We start from the raw sequence: 5,584 nt of genomic DNA on the forward strand, positions 1-5,584 counted from the left end.
CTGGGTAAATTATTTTTGGCTGTGGTGTGTGCTCTTCTAGACTCTGCACCTAAGTGCCTTTTTTCTGCTCCCCCAGGGAGGTGACTGGAAGTTTTAGGGAGGGGCCAGCTCAAAGGTCCCAAGGCCTGGGGAAGGCAAGTTCTAGTTCAAGCAAACACAGAACATCGCCCAAGGAGCGCTCTCCTTCCAGGCTGGGCAGATAGCGAGGAAGGAGCCAGCCTTCCCTTGAGGGGGCGTCTGCCCCTCTGTATCTGTCCTCAGAGAAACCGGGGGACTATAGCCAAGACTGGACAAGCCCCAGAGCAGAGTCTTCCCTTTAGCTTCCAGAGTTGATGTCCGCATCATCGACTCAGGGAAACTGCAGATCCGGTGTTCTACACCACATGTGGACAGGGAACAGCACAGTGCAAGCCTACAGCAGAACCAGGCCAACCGGGGGAAGGGGTGAGGGCCCTGGGTGCCCCTTCTCAGAGGAAAATAAAACCAAGGTCAGTGGAGGCAATCGCTTTACGGCTCAGTGTTCCCTAGACGATGGAAGGAAAACGGGTGCATGTTCTGACCCCTGATCTGGCCTTGCCTGGGACTTTGTGACAGACAGTCATCTTGGTGACGATGACAGCTTCTGAGACCAGCTGGGTGACAAGAAAACAGCTGTCCTCTGAGCCGGGTCACACCTTCAGCTGCACTCATTCATGCAGCAAAGTGCGTGGGGCAGGGGTAGTGGGATTCCCCCAGTCTTGGGGGAGGGTGGCGGGTGAGGGGCGCCTGTGGCCTGCTGCAGTCTTCCCCCAAGTTCTCAATTGCTGATTCAGGTCAGACACTCCTCTTTTCTCCATGTTTCAACTTGGTTCAAACCCAAACCAAGAACGCACCATTCCTTTCCTTATAGAAGGAGCTGCAAGGCCAGATGTCAGGAGTGAAGCTGGCTTGTTGGGAGTTCCTGTGCCCAAGGGAGAAATCCGCACCGTCTCTGGGGTATGGTCGCAGAACTGTGGGTCTTTAGCTCCAACACACCAGTCCCGGGTTATTCAACAGAGCAGCCCGGCCTCACTGCGACTCAGGCCCTTAGCACGCCTGTCCTCCACTGGGCCTGGGGCTGTGTCTTCAGTGTGAGTGGTGGCCACTGAGCAAGGCCAAGGCCACAGTGAGCTATTCCAGAGCCTGGGGGGTGGGGGGTAGGGCAGCAGCTCCAGCCAGCCCAGCGGGGCCAGCAAGCCCATCCTGGGCAATCTGCAGTCTGTGAAGTGACCCAGGAAAGAGCACAGCAGCAGAAATGGTCATCTTACATGAGCAGAGGGCATTCACCAGCTGCCAGTGTGATCTGGTCCCAGGATCCGGCTTGAAGTGGCTGAAGGTGGAATCATGAAGCACAGCGGGAGGTCCAAATGCACTGGAACCGTGATTACACGATTGATCGTTCTTCCTCAGGCTCTCTGTTGGCGGGGACTGTGGACTTGAACTCTCTTAACGGTTTAAGGTTAGGGATGCTGTGGCCACTCCACTTCCGAAGTGTGAAAGACATCCACGCACTGGGGCCGCCCACCTTTACAAGGCTGATGCTCCAGTTTGATTTCAATTTTCTTCAACCTAAGAAACACCGCACATGTGAATGGAAGCGCTTTATCACTAGGCATTTATCCACTGAGGACCCACGCTGGCGACGATGCAGTCTGGTTGAAGCAACAGAAGCATTAAGGAAAACACTGTCAATAGTCGTATTGACATATGCATACTGATATGTATCTATAGATAGATAATGTCTATCTGTCCATCCGCCTATCTATCGATCTGTTGATAGATGGATATGTCAATATATAGGTATCCGAAAGCAGCGGCATTTTTTACAGATTTGTTGTTCAACTGGTCGGGGGCAGTTAAGCTTTATTAATGTGAACTTACCCCCTTAAGTTAATGAACTCTTGTATGGAGCTATGTGCTGAGGTGGTGAAAGGAAGCTCTTTAACCGCCAAGCTGCTGACGGATGCTCTCTCACTGTACCATTGTCCGGATTTTGCGCACTAGTCACGCAGTATGGCTCTGATTTCTTTTCTCATCGAGATCGAAGACATTGTTCTGTTTCATAAAACTAAAAAAGTAATTTATATACCTTTAACTGGAGATTTGAGTTTGTTGTTTCTCCTTGTTTTCGGGCTTAAAATTCAACATTCACCTAAGCATGCTTCTTGTGCCTGTAACCCAAAAAGGAAACATTGGATCATCTACACTTTGACTGATACTATTCCAGCGAAGGTGAAGGAAAGCTCCGTAAGGAGGGTCTGTGGAAACCCCGGTTCCGTGGCCCCCAAGGCTGTTTTTAGTAATAAGTGAAGAGCTTACCAATCTAACCTCTGCATCTAATATTTGATAGAGTTAAGGAACTCCTTTAGGTGCATAATTTCCTGCCAGGGAATGAGCTTAAAACTCGAAATTTTAGGCATTTAAGTGTACGTATCGATTTAAATTCAGTTGTGGGAAAACAAAGGAGAACATTTGAGAATTCTCTTTATAATCTTGTGACCAACAGTATCAAACATTTTTTATAACACCGTATGGAGGTAAGTTTAAAATACAGTAAAGTGAACAAATCCCAAGTCTAAAGCCCAGTGTCATTATACGTGCTCACATAGGCCTGTGACCACCGCAACAGATCAAAAATTTAGAACTTTTCTGTCACCCTAGACAATTCCCTTTTTCATGTCATGCCACTTCGCCATGTAACTACTATTTTGATTTCTTTGACTATAGATTAGTTTGGTCTGTTTTTTTACTTTAAAGAAAAGGAATGGTATACTATGCTTTCTTTTGTGCGTCTGGCTTTTTTCAGTCAGTATAAATGGTTTTAAATTTACATGCAGTTGTGTTCATTTTTTCTTTTTTAAAGATTTATGTATTTATTTGAGAGAGAGAGCAAGTGTGTGCGTGCATATGGGTAGAGAGAAGGGCAGAGGGAGACAGTTTTTTTTTAAAAAAGATTTTATTTATTTATTTGACAGAGAGAGAGAGAGAGAGAGACAGTGAGAAAGGGAACACAGGCAGGGGGAGTGGAAGAGAGAGAAGCAGGCTTCCTGCAGAGCAGGGAGTGGGACTCGATTCCAGGACACTGGGGTCAGGACCTGAGCCGAAAGCAGATGCTTAACCGACTGAGCCACCCAGGCGCCCTTTGCTGGTTTTTGTCACTTAATGCACTTGAAATTCTTCCATGTGTAGCAATAGTTTGTTCCTTTTTATTACTCAGTAGTATCCCACTGCATGACTGTATCATGGTTATTCATTCTGCTGTTGATGACCCTTGGTGCACTTACCATTTTTTGTCTTTATGCCTAAAGCTGCTATGAACATTTCTGTACAAGTTTGTCCCTGCCCCCTGCCCTGTGGATGTGTAGGTGAATTTCTTTTGCCATGAATCTAAGATGGAATTGCTAAATCATAATCAAATGTAAGTATGTCTTTCTTAGCAGCATGTTTCCAAACTCTCATCAGCAATGTTCAAAATATCCAACTTTCCTAGGTCCTCACCAAAACTTGGTATTACCAGTCTTTTTCGTTTTATCATTCTGGCGGGTGTCTTTTGATATCTAACTGTGGTTTAATTTATGTTCTCTGATGACTAATGATGTTCAGTATCTTGTCATGATTATTAGCTATTCTTATATTTTTTGTGACTGTGTTTTTATTGTTGATCTATAAGAATTTTTCATGTATTTCTCATGCAGATCCTGTGTTAAAAATATCCATTGTGAATGTTTTTTTCCAGTGTGGAAAACTTTGACTTTCCACCCTCTAAATGATGTTTTTTGATGAACAAAAATTTTAAATTTTGATGGAGTCCATTTTGTCCTATTTTCCACTGGTAATTGGTACTTTTTGTGTCTTAGCCGAGAAATTCTTACCACAGTTCCCAAATACATCATTCTATGATTTCTTCCAAAAGTTTTATAGCTCAGGGGCACCTGGGTGGTTCATTGGGTTAAGCCTCTGCCTTTGGCTCAGGTCATGATCCCAGGGTCCTGGGATCAAGCCCCACATCAGGCTCTCTGCTCAGTGGGGAGCCTGTTTCCTCCTCTTTCTGCCTGCTTGTGATCTCTGTCTGTCAAATAAATAAATAAAATCTTTAAAAAAAAAGTTTTATAGTTTAGCCCTCACATTTATGTATTAGATCCATGTCCATTGAGAGTTATTTGTGTGTGTGTGTGCGTGTGTGCGCACGGTGTGTGCGCCCACAATGTGAGGTAGTAAGACATCTAGTTGCTACCCACAGTTGCTGCTCTAGTAGACAGAGGAATTTTCTTTCCCACTGGTGCCTTTACTGAAAATCAAGTTGAGTATATGTATATGGGTTTATTTTGGGGCTTTTTATTCTGTTCCATTGATCTAGATGTCTATTCCTGTGCCAATACCACACTGTTTTAATGACTATAATTTTACAGCATGCCTTGAAATGTAGTAGTGCACAGTCTCCCTCCGTGTCCTCCTGCTCCTCCTAATCTTACTCTTCCTTCTTCTTCAACATCCTTTTGGTTATTTAGATTGTTTTTATTTCTCATAAATTTTATGATAGGCTTGTTTATTAAAAAAAAAATCCTGCACCGAGGTGGCTCAGTCCATTGGGCGTCTGCCTTCGGCCCAGGTCATGATCCTGGAGTCCTGGGGTGGGGCCCGCATCGGGCTCCTGCCTCAGCAGGGAGCCAGCTTCTCCCTCTTTATCTGCTCCTCCCCCTACCTCCCGTTCATGCGCTCTCTCTCAAAATAAATAAATAAAATCTTAATAAAAGAAATATCCTGCAAGGATTGTAATAGAAATTGCATTGGATCTAGAGATCAACTCAGGCAGACTTCACATCGTAATAATATTGACTCTGTCTCTTCACAGATGTGGTCGTTCTTGCCGTTTATTTAGGTCCTTTAAAAATTCCCTTCACAATGTTGGTAGTAGTCAGCGTAGAGGGCTTGCCCATCTGTCCTTAATTTAATTGCTAGGTATGTGATGTTATTGTAAATGGTATTTTTCATTGTGATAAGAAGGACATAATGCAAATTTTACCATTTTGACCATTTTAAAATGTACCATTCAGTGGCATTAAGTACATTCCCATTGTGGTGCAATGGTCACCACTATCTGAAGAACTTTCTTTGAACTGAAACTCTGTCCTATTAAACAATACTGACCTATTTCCCACTCCCTGCCCACCCTCTGGCAGTCACAGTTCTACTTTCTGTTTCTAGGAATTTGACCACCGTAGGTGCCTCATATAAGCAGAATCATGCAGTATTTATCCCTTGGTGTCTGTTTCATTTCACTTAGCACAGCATCTTCAATGTCTTCCCACGTTGTAGCAGGGGTTGATATTTCACTCCTTGCACAGGCTGAATAACATCCATTACACGTATATATCACATTTTGTTTATGCACTCATCTGTCGATGGACGTTTAGCATATTTCCATCTTTTGTCGATTGTGAATAATGTTGCATGAACATTGGTGGTAAACATCCGTTTGAGTCCCTGTGTTCAGTTCTATTGTTTATAGACCAGAGGTGGAATTATTGGATCATGTGGCCATTGTTTATTGTTTAATTTTTCAAGG

At 44.1% G+C, this 5,584-nt stretch overlaps 1 long non-coding RNA gene across 1 annotated transcript; it reads left to right on the forward strand.

Annotated features, from left to right (window-relative positions):
* Nucleotides 1–202: 202 nt before the first annotated feature.
* LOC309869595 lies at nucleotides 203–2,848 on the forward strand. The gene is made up of 2 exons (XR_014314279.1): nucleotides 203–488; nucleotides 890–2,848. It is a non-coding gene; the product is annotated as an uncharacterized lncRNA (long non-coding RNA).
* Nucleotides 2,849–5,584: the final 2,736 nt, after the last annotated feature.

This window comes from Mustela nivalis, assembly GCF_964662115.1.
Source record: "Mustela nivalis genome assembly, chromosome: 7".
NCBI lineage: Eukaryota > Metazoa > Chordata > Mammalia > Carnivora > Mustelidae > Mustela > Mustela nivalis.